Source organism: Peromyscus maniculatus, chromosome 20 (genome assembly GCF_049852395.1).
Source record: "Peromyscus maniculatus bairdii isolate BWxNUB_F1_BW_parent chromosome 20, HU_Pman_BW_mat_3.1, whole genome shotgun sequence".
Lineage (NCBI taxonomy): Eukaryota > Metazoa > Chordata > Mammalia > Rodentia > Cricetidae > Peromyscus > Peromyscus maniculatus.
Window position 1 is genome coordinate 67,053,513 of NC_134871.1, and position 14,678 is coordinate 67,068,190.

The 14,678-nt window shown below is 42.8% G+C and overlaps 1 long non-coding RNA gene across 1 annotated transcript; it reads left to right on the plus strand.

Annotated features, from left to right (window-relative positions):
* Nucleotides 1-1,187: 1,187 nt before the first annotated feature.
* On the plus strand, nt 1,188-14,228 carry LOC121824463 (uncharacterized). Its single transcript, XR_013046577.1, has 6 exons — nt 1,188-1,523; nt 5,176-5,238; nt 5,958-6,100; nt 6,463-6,580; nt 9,975-10,234; nt 12,770-14,228. It is a non-coding gene; the product is annotated as an uncharacterized LOC121824463 (long non-coding RNA).
* The last annotated feature ends 450 nt before the right edge of the window (nt 14,229-14,678 follow it).

Sequence of the window (14,678 nt, forward strand, 5' to 3'; positions counted from 1 at the left end):
GGGGTGAACAAGGAAACACAAAGACTACTACAGCAGGTGTTCTAGAAAAGCCCCCCACTCTCCCTTGAAATAAAACCTTTGCACACTGTGGAATGCATAATGCCCCCAATGAAAATCCGAGTTCTAAGCCCTTTCCCCAGATCTGAAAACAAGCTTTGTCATGAGCACGTTTGCTGAAGTCTGCCTACGTGGCTCTATACTTTCCACACAGTGCTGATCTAAGTTGATATTAATTTGGAGGTTTACCCACCACTTCTAATATGCTGTCTGTGATTATGTTCAAAATTCCTGTTAGCTCCAAGATCCAAGTTTTAATTTTAAACGCCATTTTAAGTTAATGAATCAAAAAAAAAAAAAAAAATAGGAAAAGAATTTTGAGCTATGACTGGATTTTAAAAGTCAGTTTTCTTTCTTTTTGGGATTCTCTTAATGACATGAAATGATTCTGTTATATATAATCTTCTAAGGGATTTATATTAAAAAGCTTTTAGGTAATTAAGGACAATTTCTGACATTGTTTTTCAATCAGGAAAGATTTTTGACTGAAGCTGAGAACTGATTGAAGAGTTAGCTAGCTGATGGCGCTCAGACTGTCTGCTGCAGGCCAACCCAGAGCTCCCCGCCCCCCCCCCCCCCCCCCCCGCTACGTTTTAGGGGCTGGGCTGGGCTGGGGTGACGACATGTATTAAAGGTTTGGTCCCTCAGGGGACATGGCATTTAAAGGATCAAAGGATCGTACCCCATGGGAGGCCCTTAGATTACCAAGATCAGAAGGGAATTATGAGATTCTGACCCTTTCCTCCTTGGCTTACGATGCTAGAGGCTTTGTTCCATCATGAATTTCTGCCACGGTGGAGTAAGATCTTCTGCCTCGCCAGAAGAATGAAGCAATGAGAACAATCAACCACAGACCGGAACCCCTATTTTAATTTGCTTCCTCGTGAAGAGTCAGTTATTTCAAGCATCTCCTTATAGTACCGGGCAGTGGACTGACAGACAGGAAGGACCGCTTGCTAACCTGTCTTTCATAGCACAGATGAAAAAGCTAAGACCTAGGAGCGGTCTGAGACTACTCTCCTTTTGTTTCCAATGCTGTGACAAAATGGGTTCTTTTGGCTCCGTTTGCCTGCAAAGACACCGTGTCCGGAGTCTGAAGCGGCTGCTCACACTGTGTGCAGCCAGGAAGCAGAGAGGGGAATGGAATGCTGGTGCTCGCCTCACTTTGCTTTTTATTCGGCAGCCCCCTGCCCACCAGTTCTTGTCATCCACGTTCAGGGTGGGTTTTCCCTCCTGCATTAAACCTTCCCGGAAACACCCTCATAGACACACTCAGGAGTATGTTTCCATGGTGATTCCAACTCCAGTCACATCGACAAGGAGCGTTCGTCATCCCTGCCTGTTGAGATGGTGGATTTACTGACTGACTTTAACACCGAACCAGCTTTCACTCCGGGCATGAACCCTATTTGGCCGATTGGATGATAAATTGCCTGTATCACTTAAGAAGCCCACAGGATGCCCAGGTTAAACACTGCTTCTTGCTCTGTCTGTGAAGATGTTCCCTGGTGAGTTAGGGTTTGAATATGTGGACTCCGCAGGATGGTCTGTCCTCTGCAAGGTGGACAGACATCCAATCTGTGGAGACCCAGAATAAAATAAAGGCAGAGGAAGGAGTGCCCCAACCCTTCCTGGCCCCTCCAGTGGTCTGTTTGCTCAAGTTGGTTAGAGTTCCCAGCACCTCTCCAAATAGCGTCCTGGGGAGGCCAGACCCCTGACAAAACCCTTTTTAGGAGTAAGTAGGCTTTAGATCCAAATATAACCATTGTTTGCCTTTTGCCCACTTTGACCTGTTTGTTTCTTAGTGAGAAGTTTGGGTTATGAGGTGAAACCTTTTTTTCTTTGTGAGTGGAGTACTTCCTGTCTTGATTCCACCCCTAGACCTGTGGTACCTGTATTCTACACTGTTTCCTTTCAAATAGATTTTACAGTTTAGATTGTGGTACCTGTATTCTACAATGTTTCCTTTTAAGTAGATTTTACAGTTTAGTTCCTCATAGTTTTAAGAGACATTTTTTTTTTTTTTTTTTTTTTTTTTTTTTTTTTTTTTGGTGATATATATTTTTTATTTTACAGTACCATTCAGTTCTACATATCAGCCATGGGTTCCCCTATTCTCCCCCCTCCCACGCCCTCCCCTTACCCCCAGCCCACCCTCCATTCCCATCTCCTCCAGGACAAGTCCTCCTCCGAGGACTGTGATCGACTTGGTAGACTCAGTCCAGGGAGGTCCAGTCCCTTCCTCCCAGACTGAGCCAAGTGTCCCTGCATAAGTTCCTGGTTTCAAACAGCCAACTCATGGAATGAGCACAGGACTTGGTCCCACTGCCTAAATGCCTCCCAAACTGATCAAGCCAATCAACTGTCTCTCCTATTCAGAGGGCCTGATCCAGCAGGGAGCCCCTCAGTCTTTGGTTCATAGTTCATGTGTTTCCATTCATTTGGCTATTTTTTTTTCAATAATTGAGTAAAACTGAAATTTATTATATGCCACAGTCGTCCTACGGACCTCCATGCTATATATATATAGCCTCTATGGTTCTATGGGTTGTGGTCTGATTGTTCATTTTATATCTAGAATCCACCAATGAGTGAGTACATACCATAACTGTCTTTCTGGGTTTAAGAGACATTTTAAATTTTCTGTAGTTTAAAATATTTTTCTAGCTTTCCTCAAGATTTTCTCTTCAACCTATAGTTTACTGAAAGGAATTTTTGTTTAATTTCTGAGTAGTTGGAGGATTTTCTTGTTTTGTTAATTATTTCTACTGTTATTCCATCATACCTAGAAAATATACTTTTTAATATTTCAATTTTCTAAAAGCTGTTAAAATTTATTTTATTATCTAGAGTATAGTTATCTTGTACTATATGTATTGGAGAGGTTGTAGTTTTGAACAGGGACAGATTTTGTATTTCTGGGATGAATATACTTGGTTATGGTATATTATTCTTAGTTTATATTGTTGAATTCTTCTAAATTCAGCAAGATTTGTTGATGAGTAGAGTCTTTATAAATGTCAAGTCAATCTATTTGGTTGACAGTATTGTTTGGTTATCTACATTTGAAATGTGTTCCTCAGTATGGAAGAAGAGTTTGCCTCTAACTATGATTTTACTCTTTACATACTTGTCCTGTTCCATCAATTTTTGTTTTACACATTTTGAAACTCTGTTATTGGGTTAATAAATGTTTAATAGTAGGTCTTCTTTGTAAATTGATATTATCATTGTTGTTGTTAAATACCCATTTTTTCCCTCTGAAGTTTGCTTTGTTTGATATTTATATAGCCCTTCAGCTATTTGTTATTGCTGTTTCATTTTTAAGATAGGGTCCTGTGATGTAACCCAGGCTGCCCTTGACTCCTGACCTTCCTGCTTCCATCTCCCCAGTATTGGGGTGTGCCACCATGGCTGGTTCCCACTCATTTCTTTTTCTAAACACTTTCTTTGTATTTTTGCCTCCCTTACATGTAACATTACCTTTGAAGTCAACTTTTAGATAGCACATAGTTTGTGGTTGGTCATCTGGCCCAACAGCCTTTGCCTTTCAGTTGGGTTTAGACTAAGCACCTGGTGATGGTTGTGGGCCTTGCCTGGCCCAGGTCTGTTTCTGTGAATGAACTTCTGTGGGAGCACAGGACACCTGTTTCTTAGTTCTTCAATGGAGGAATTCAGTGGCTGTGGCAGCATGTGTGGCTTCAAAGCCTAGATTTATTATTTGGCCTTCTATAGCAAAAGAAAACCTTAGCTTCTTGTTTAATGAGTTTGGTTTAATATTACTATTTCAACATTATTTCCTCTTTATTCTCTCGTTTTCTTTTCTGGTCTCTGTACCCCCCTCTCCCCACATTCTCTTGGAGCATTTGAACATTGTGCAGCATTCCATTTTAATTTTTTTCTTTTTTGATAGTGATGGTAACTGATTTCACAGCCTCCTATGTGCCAGACAGTCTTTACCGTTAAGCCATACCACTATAACCCATTTAAATTGACATATTATATTTTTTGTTTTTTTCACCCTTCATTACTCTGTACTCAAGTGCTTCCTTGAGAGCGTACATACAAACTATTAATATGCCAGAGTATTTAATTCAATGTTGATCAATGTGAGATATAGCAATCTTATCACCCTATAGCTCCTTTTACCATCTCCTTTATATTACTGTCTATCTTACGTATTACACCTATGTACGTTCAAAAAACCTGTCATATAATAATCTTTACTTTCACTTACACAACTTCTTTCTGTCTTGAGACAGGGTCTTGCTATGGTGTGGCCTAGGCTACCTTGGAACTTACAGTGTTCCTAAAGTCTCCTGAGGCATGTGTCACTATGTCTAGTTCAATCACCAAACATTTAAAAAAAGAGTTCAAGAATAAATATTTCCCAAGATATTTGCCTTTTTATCACTCTTCAGCTTTGATGACCTGAGGGTTTTGTTTTGTTCTTCTGTTATATTTATTTATTTATTTATTTATTTATTTATTTATTTATTTAGGTTTTTCGAGACAGGGTTTCTCTGTGTAGCTTTGCGCCTTTTCCTAGAACTCACTTGGTAGCCCAGGCTGGCCTCGAACTCACAGAGATCCGCCTGGCTCTGCCTCCTGAGTGCTGGGATTAAAGGCGTGTGCCACCACCACCCTCTTTCTGTGTTTCATAGGGGGTTCACTAGCAATATGGTTTTGGTTTTCTTTCACCTGAAAATACCTTTATTTCATTATTTTGAAGTTCCCTTTTTTTCCTGCATATAGAAATACAGGTTTCCCATCCAGGTACTAACCAGGCCTGACCCTGCTTAGCTTCTGAGATCAGACGAGATCGGGTGCATTCAGGGTGGAAGCCGGGCAGTGGTGGCGCACGCCTTTAATCCCAGCACTCGGGAGGCAGAGCCAGGCGGATCTCTGAGTTCGAGGCCAGCCTGGGCTACCAAGTGAGCTCCAGGAAAGGTGCAAAGCTACGCAGAGAAACCCTGTCTCGAAGAAGAAAAAAAAAAAAAAAAGAAATACAGGTTTCCTTTTAATTTGGGGTGGGGGGGATCACATATTTTGGCATCCATAGTTTTGAATCCAAGATCTAGAACCATTCACGTTCTTCTCTATTCCTAATGTTTCCAGGGAACGCGCCCACTAAGAAGACAGAGTTCATGTACACCAAATCCTCTAGCAGATTCATGCAGGGTAAGTCATTGAGATCCAATGACGGTATTTTTAAAATGTATTTATTTATGTGTATGTGCACATGTGTCCAGGTGCCCATGAATGCCCTGGAGCTGAAGTTCCAGGTGGTTGTGAGTTGCCAGACCTGACCACTGTACTCAGGTCCTCTACAAGAGCAGTCAGTACTCTGAGCCTCTGAGCCGTCTCCCCAGACCCCTCAGAATGATTCTGAAGGCCTACTCTCTTCCCCGATTCATATGCTTTTTAAAATAAGACTCATTTGTATCGCTTCCTCCCAAGAGCAATACAAGCCCAGCACTTGTCCACACGCTGCTGTGCTTGCTGCGATCTCAGTGAACACTCGGCACAGCCTGCCGGCCATTCTCTGTCACCACGCTAAGGGAGCAAGCAGAAACTTGGGAATCTTAGTTAACCTGCCCCAAGTCTCCAGGTTAAAAAAAGAAAGAAAGAAAGAAAGAAAGAAGGAAGGAAGGAAGGAAGGAAGGAAGGAAGGAAGGAAGGAAGGAAGGAAAGAAAGAAAGAAAGAAAGAAAGAAAGAAAGAAAGAAAGAAAGAAAGAAAGAAAGAAAGAAAGAAAGAAAGAAACATAGGCTTATAACTAACATGCCTGGACTGTCCATGACTCAGAAATCAACATCTGTGGAAATATTAGGGGCAGGTGACATTTCTCCTGGGCCAGTTTCTGACTTACGTGTTTCTTCTTTCTGACTTGACTCACAGAGAGAGAGGACATTCTTCTGACCTATAAAAGATGAAAAGACCGGAAGGACAGCTCATGTTTTCCTTCGATTTCCCCCAAAGACCTTTCTTGGTAGTTTCAACAGATGATGTCAGGGCAGCGTTATGGCGAGCATTGAGCTTTGGTGAGCACTGAGCTGTCCCCACTTGGCTCGAGGCCAATGTTTAGTTTCAGCTCCCTTGACATGAGTTTGCTTGTGGCACCCAAATGTTTAACATCGTCATTGTATGGGGCTGTTCTCCAGCCACTAACGGTGAGTACGGAAATGGTGATCCAGAGCCTGGCTTCTCTGTCTCTCAGGGGTGAACCCTGTAATTTCACTCATCGGATTTGCAAATGAAGGTGATCTTACACTGTTTAGCTCGGTTGCTGTTCTCCCCGTGGGTGGTGCTGTACCACCTGTCACACGGACGGGCACACTCCTGTCTGCTGCCTTCACCAAGTCCTCTATCAGGAAAGGCAACATGGAAATCTCAACACCCACAGGGAGCGACCGAGAGCCCTGCCCCAGCCTGTCTCTGCTGCCTCAGCTCTTGAGCGATTCAACACCAGCCTCCCCGAGGAGTGAAGGGGCTCAGAGAAGCTGTGACAAAATATGGACACAGTGAGTATTTCAGCTGAAGCCACTGGGGTAGTAACAGACAAAAGGAAGGGCTGATTACCCTTGTCTTTCGCCTAGAACAGTGGTTCTCAACCTGTGGGTCACGACCTCTCTAGGGTCAACTATCAGAGATCCTGGGTATCAGATGTTTACATTACAATCAAAACAGTAGCAAAATTGCAGTTATGAAGTAGCAACAAGAATAATTTTATGGTTGGGGGTCACCGCAATGTGAGGAGCTTACAGCATTAGGAAGGTTGAGAACCATGGTCCTAGAATCAGGCCATGAAGTTTTCCTTGAGGAAAAAAAAATGCCCTCCCTCATCAGAGCCTAGAAAGCAAAGCCAGGGGCCACCACAGCAAAGTAGACAGGTGCACGAAGCTCCCTAAAGTAACCCCTATGATCCAGTGTCCCTTGGACCCCCACGTTTTTCCTGCTCGATGCCCCACAATTTGCAGCCCAAGCCCCAGGGCCCTGTCACACCCCCCTAGTTTATTCCTCATGTAAAAAGCTTTTGGCCCTCACACTTTGGGGTGCTCACTTTCTTTCTGCAGACACCCACCTGCACACAAAGGATGAAGTGGTGTGCCCTACCCATTGTCTGATATCAGTTCACTTCTTAGGCCGACCTGAGAATCTATGGGGACAGAGGGAAGCTTCCTTCTCCTGCTATAGCGACAGCAACAGATCTCTTGCGGCTGTCTGTGGACTACGGTATACTTTCGTAAACGTCAGCGCATTTAAATGCAACAAACACGACAGCCCTTCGTTCCCCACACTAGCAAAGCTGTTTCACAGTTTCTAGTAAGTGGGAAATGTTAGGAGCAAACGAGGGTTTCCAACCTGACAGGCAGTGCAGTGGCTCCAGGCTGGACCCTGTAAACATTGGCATGAACAAACATGATAGAAACAGGAGCACAGGACCCCCAAATCCATGTTTTCCTGCCCTAGTCCCTTGTAGGAGGATATTTCTCTCCCACCCAACAGTTTCCAAATAACCAACACAGAGGCTAAATATTATAAATGCTCAGCTGATAGCTCAGGCTTGTTACTAGCAACCTCTTACATTTAAATTAGCCCATATTTCTCATCTATGCTTTGCCACATGGCTCATGGCTTGTTACCTCATTTTCTTTTTTTAAATTAATAATTTATTGATTATTAATTAAATTAATTAATTAAAAACTCCACTCATGGTATTCGTTAATTACAGTCATGATATTAATTACATTTGTGGTATCCATTGATTACATTTGCAGTATTCATTCAATAATTATATTTATGATATTAATTAATTACATTAATTGTATTGATTTATTACATTCATGATATTATGTCCTGATACTGCTGTCCATTTGTGGAACTTTTCCATCATACAAAACAGAGATTCTGTACTTAGGAAATCATTGCTCTATATTCCTTTCTTCTTCATCTTGAGATAACGTCTAATCTTTCTGTCTCTATAAATTTGTATATTCTATAGTAATACAATTCTATAGTATTTGTCCTGTTTTTTTAATGTAAAAACATTTTATATACAACTGCAGGAGAAATAATACACAGATAGCTTGAACATAAATACCTCATTTTCTATATGTCTTGCTTCTTCAGTGGCTGGCTGGCGTCTCCTCAGACTCTGCTGTTCTTCTTCCCAGAATCCTCTGTGTCTGGCTGTCCCACCTTCTTGCCGGGCTACCAGCCTGTCAGCTTTTTATTAACCAACGAGAATAATACATATTCACAGTGTACAGAAAGACTATTCCACAGCAGCCCCTGACTTATTAATTCTAACCAGAATGTACCTACTTCCTCCAGTCCTCCTGCTCAGGTCAAGTGGTATCCTGGAAGTTCCGGGAACACACCAACCACATTGCAGCTGCCCAGTTCTGACCCTTACCCTTGCTGGAGCATCCTCATCCCAGCTAGTGGCATGGCCCTGACTCCTCTGATCTCTCTTCTCTTCAGGTCTCTGCTCAAATGACATCACTAGAGACATGGCCATCCCCGGACGCCTCCTCAGCAGACCTCTCACTCTTCCCTGCCCAGGACACCAACAGCGATAAACTGACCAAAACTCACTCTGCTTGTCCTCTGGTGCTCCCCCGCCCCAACAACCTTAGTGACAGTGATGTCCTCTCCAGGAGGAAATCGAAAACAAACATTTCGTTGGTTTAAATTCTAAGCATGCAATTACTTTAGTTAAAAAAGAAATCCTGTTTGTACATTTGATTTAGCATAATTTTTTCTTACTTTCTCCTTTAGAAATAGGGTAATTTGTGCTGGGTGGTGGTGGTGCATGCCTTTGATTCCAGCACTCAGGAGGCAGAGACAGGTGGATCTCTGTGAGTTCAAAGCCAGCCTGGTCTACAGAGTGAGTTCCAGGATAGGCTCTAAAAGCTATGTAGAGAAGCCCTGTCTCAAAAAAATTAAAAAAAAAAAAATAAATAAAGGAAAAAGAAATAGGGTAACTTGCATGGAAATTAATTCTGGAAACTTAAGCTATATAGTCAGCTCTTGAGAGAGAGAGAGAGAGAGAGAGAGAGAGAGAGAGAGAGAGAGAGAGAGATTTGGAGAGATAGCTCAGCAGTTAAGAGCACTTGCTGTTTGTTATAGCAGAGGACCTGGGTTTGATTCCCAGGCAGCACACACATAGTCTCTCACAACCATCTGGAACTCCAGTTCCAGGGAATCTGATGCACTCTTCTGGTCTCTACAGGTACCACACACACACACACACATACACACACACACACACACACACACAGTACACAATCATACATGCAGGCAAGATACCTACACACGCAATAAAATTTTTAAAATTTAAAAATCATAGTATTGACTTAGTGTGTGTGTGTGTGTATGTGTGTGTGTGTGTGTGTGTGAGAGAGAGAGAGAGAGAGAGAGAGAGAGAGAGAGAGAGAGAGAATGTAAAGGTCAAAAGACAGCATTCCAGTTCTCTCTTTCCATCATGTGGGTCTCAGGCATCCAACCCTGATACAATCACAGAGTCATTAGACCATCTCTGGATATTCTGTCTTCTTGGTATGTCCAATTTAAAAATCGGACCATTGTGTATATGTTTTAGATTATTCTTGTGTGTGTGTGTGTGTGTGTGTGTGTGTGTGTGTGTGTGTGTGTGGTGTTTTCCACATTTGAGTGGTACCTGTGGATGCCAGATGCCAGAAGAGGATAAGGAACCCTTGGAGCTGAAGTTACAGGTGCTTGACATGGGTGCTAGGAACCAAACCTGGAAGAGCAGTAAGTACTCTTAGCCTCTGGTCCATTTCTCCAGTCCCCAAATCTCTGGATTTTAAAGCTGCTATAATTGGATTTTCTGTTATGTGTAGCCAAACATAAGACCACAAACATAATTTTAAAAACATCTCCCGCTTTCAGATTTCGTCAAGTTTCTTCTTTAAGGAAAGTATGCTCTGATCTCTAGAGAGTGGGTACTCTTTGTTACCTGAGAACAAAGATGTGGCCGAGTGTGTGGAGGGCCTGGCAGTGTCAAAGTGGAGAGTAAAGCCATGGAGAACCTGGCTGATAGCAGGCTGCTGGACCCAAATCCTGCTGCTAACACCAACTAACCCAGTGTCTCTTCTGTAAACTGGCCAGAGGAGTACTCCTACCCCAAAGAGCGTTCTGAGGGATAAAAGGTACAGTATCTCATATATGGAGCTCAGTCGAATGTTATGTTACTGGTAATAGAGTTTATTCCTTAATATAATAATGGTTTGCCTTTTGTAAATCCTCTATAAACCTTGACAAAGGATGCAACCAATTTATTTGTGTGCCCTTCTCCTTCATCCCAAAGAGAGGATAGTAAATGGCGTGTAATAAGTTCTTACTAGATATGGGATCTTACTTAAATAATTTGCCTTATTGTATTATTTAATAATTTCTTGTTTGATCAGAAGTGTGTTTTTAAAAGCATCTGGGCATTGATACCAAATTTATCTTCCCAGAGTAAATATATCTCATAAAAATCTATTCTTGGGGCTGGAGAGATGGTTTAGTTGTTAAGAGCAATCACTGCTTTTCTGGAGAACTTAAGTTCAGTTTCCAGCACCTCTACCAGGTGGCCTGTGACTCCAGCTCCAGGGGATCTGATGCCCCCTTCTGGCCTCTGTGGGTATCACACTCATGTGCACTTCTACACACATACATACAGACACACCCACATGCACATAGATAAAGGTAAAATCTTTTTTAAGGATCTATTCTTTGAATGTGTGTATGGAAGACCCATCAAAATGTTAGCAGTAATGATAATTTTCAGATTCTATGCACTGATTGTTGTTTGTGGTATTGGGGATTGAACACGGGGTCTTTTGTTGTTTGTTTGTTTTGCTTTTTTGAGACAAGGTTTCTCTGCGTGGCCCTGGCTGTCCTGACACTCACTCTGTAGACCAGGCTGACCTTGAACTCAGAGATTCGCCTGCCTCTGCCTCCCAGGTACTGAGATTAAAAGTGTGTGCCACTAGCACTGGCTGAACACAGAGTCTTAAGCATGCTACAGAAGTGTTCTACCACTAAGCTGTCTCCACACACCTTGGTATTTTGCGTGTAAAAACTCTGTAATAAAAATAGCTATTTTTAAGAAGACTACATGGGTAGTGAGCAGAAGGTGTAGGAGGAAGGAGTCAAATGCACGTCATGATGTTGGATGCCCAATAACTTTTGTTATGCTTTGTGCCTTCCTCAAAGCATTGAAGCAAGATAATAGAGTTTGAAAACCCTTGATAAATGAACATATCTTTATTATTCTATTAGAAAAAAAATGGGAGTGCAATTTTCATCTAGCAAATCCATATCCAGTGATCACCAGAGCCAGGCACATCATCTTTCACAAAGTAAACAGCACATAGCCATTTCCATCAGACTGACTGTAAGATTATTATACTCAGAAAGGAAATTCCAGGAACTTGCATTCTAATTAACATGGAAATGAAATCCACAGAATAAATATGTATCCAAAGTGTATGCAGTCCCAGGGTACAGTGTAGACAGCTGCAGGTTGATTGGATCTGGTTGCATTAACAGCGTGAGTGTTTGCTGGAGAACATCGAGTGGAAAGTTGACATTCAGTTCAATTAAGAGGAGCAAAGTAAAAATGATGAAAGCAATTTCCTTTGTTCAGTTCAATTAGGCGGCCAACTGCAGGCTACTCTTTGACCTTCCTGGGAAGGTCCAGGACGGCTTCTAATGACCGTTAAATGAACAGCCAGACTATTCTTACAAATGTTTCACAAGCAGGACTTAGGAAAGCACATTCCGGATGGAAAATCAGCCAAGGATGATTTTGCAAGAATGTTTGTGGCATGGTTTATTGTTTTCGAGTTATCAGTGTTCAATCTGGGGAGCCGGGAAGGACTGGTGAGCGTACCAGATAAGAGTGAGTGTGGGGTATACCAAGCTAGTCAAGAGACCACTCTCTGCCTCTTGCTGATTTGTGTTCCAAGAGCTGAGTGAACAAAACAAACAGCCCCTTTGGGTGCTTCCTGACATGGATGAGAGCAAGCCTGGTGTTTGCAAAGATGCACAGTTTCTCAATTAGTGTGTCTGCTTGTGGGGCTAGAGTGAAAGAAGCGAGCTGGTTCTGCCCAAGGTCATCATCATTCCAGCTGCTTTTGAAGTAAGGGGCGTACTGTTATTTCATGGACCAGTCCACACTGCAGGGCTGTGGGAATTAAGTCTCTTCTCTGGCCGGTTAACGTCCAGGTTGCCACGCCAAACACTGTGTAAACTAGAGCTGCTAGAACCGGTTTTGAGACTGTTGTCCTTTCCTCCACACCCCCATCCCTTCTCACTGGGATTCAGAGTCAGCATTCACAGCAGACACTGGGCCACCCTCCATGCTGGAGGTTTCCATGTAAAATCTGCCACCATTTGTCCCCAACAACTCACCCCAGACTGGGTGTTTTGACTCAAAACCACAGGCTCTTTAAAATGTAAATGGATTAGGTTATTGTTATGTTTAACTAAAGTACAAGACATACTTGAATTCTGCTTTAATACTATGGTTGAAGTAATACGCTCTACACAAGAGTTTTCAAATTCTAACAAAACAGGATAGCATAAATAATAGCAAAGGTTTCCTTCTTCCTCCTCCCTTCCTTGTTTTTCTCCATTGAAATCCAGTGCATTGTAAAAAACAACCATAATAAACTTTTACATTTCCCCCTTAGCAGGTAGGGGCCCCGTGAGTCTGGAGCAGCCTTTCAGTGTGCATTGATCAGTAGTAGCTGGTCAAAGTGCCAAGGAACAAATTCAAGCCCGAGCTTCGAGAGTCTCCTGTAGCGTCTTGTCTTCTACCTTTGGAAAGAGGCAGTCGCTGAGTGACCAGCCCCCAGGAGAGCTTGCTGAAGCTGAGACACAAGCTAAAAAAAAACCAGTTGTTATCTTAAGCTACTAATTGCGGGAGTGATTTGTTATGCATCAAAAGGTGAACAATGGCATATTTTCTGGCGTCTCTAATCTATAAGGACACAGAAGCATGGGCTAGAGGAGGAACCGGAAGTATGAGCCTAATGGGATCCAAAGAAGAGCATAGCACAATCACCATCCTTGCAGCACAAGGGAAATCAGGGAGAGGCGAGAGAACGCGTAGGAAGAAGTGGTTTTCCACTTTGATACATTGTATAGAGTCTTGCCAGCCTGCTTCAGAGCTGCGCAGGCTCAAAGCTGTTTCTGGAATTTGCTGTCAATTTGCTCTATTGTCCGAACTGGATAGTACAGATGTATGGATGGCTCTTCCACCTGGAACTCAGCACAGAGAATGCTCATGACGGTGTTTGTGATTTTCGAAGGTTTTGTATGCTTTGTGGCAATTGCTGCCTGACTGATAACCTCACCTCCTAGGACCTCTAGGGGTTGAGACCCAAGGAGCAGAAGGACCCTAGAAACTGCTGTCATCTGAGTGCAGCAGGAGCCAGTGGGAACCAGTTTCTGCAGACAGCCTGGGAACAGAGGTCAGCTAGGCTGTGGGCCTGTGCAGAGATCCACACTGGACCCCTGCTCAGGGCAGGTGATTACCGAAGAGAGGGCTCATGGGGAGGCTTACACCAGGTCCATATCTACTCAGCCTGGAATGGGCAGGTCTAGAAATGGTGAAGAGAGTCCAAGTATGATGGTGCATGCCTGCAATTCCAGCATTTGAGAGGGTGAAGCAGGAGGAGCAAAAATTCAAAACCAGCCTGGGGTACAACATCATGAGTCCCTGACCAGCCTGGGCCATCTAGAGAGACTGTTTCAAAAGAGAAAAATAGACGTTGGAGAAGAAGAGACTGTTTGGAATATGTGAGACTTCCTATATCGGCAATAGGAATGGTAATTGGAGGAATTAAGGGGTGAACTCAGAGTCAACCTTTAGGAGACCAGAAGAGGAAGAAAAAATGTCTGAAAGGAATGATAATTCTTACACAGCATCCTGTGTTCTCTTTCTTTCTTTAGCAGCTTTTAGAAAGTTCTCTTTCTAGCTAGAGGTTTTGAAGTTTCACAGTGAAGGGCTTTGTGATGCACACGTGTTCTAGTCATCGAAGGGGACAACCTATCCACCCTTTCAATCTGAAGACACGGCCTTGATTTCAGCAAGTTTTCTTCTAGTATTTCTTTAATAAACTTTTCCCACTCGCCCTCACTGCGCAGACACCCCACCTCCTATGTTTGCCCCCTCCTGTTGTACATCTAACTCTCCCCCAACTTTCTAGATTTCCTTGATTTTTTTTTTTTTATTTTAAGGTTGACTCCAAATACAAGAATTTTTTTTTTTTAAGTTTACATTCAAAAGAGTGATGGGAAACACCAGAGAGGAAGAGTTTTATGTTCTGTTATGGAAAGTCCAGAGATAGGAAGGCTGTTTATACAATAACAACGGGAGCAGAATTGATATCCAGATTGGTATCATTTGTATACCCATGATATACAATATGAAAAAAATCGATATTGCAGGACATGGCAGTATAAAGGGGAGGGAGGTCAGGAGGGAGGGAGGTGGCTTGAACAGCTGACACAGGGTCACCCTCTGTTAGGAGATAGGGCCCTGATGGGGGAGATAAACACCATGTACAGTGTGGTGGGGACCTGAAGCGGGAGACAGAA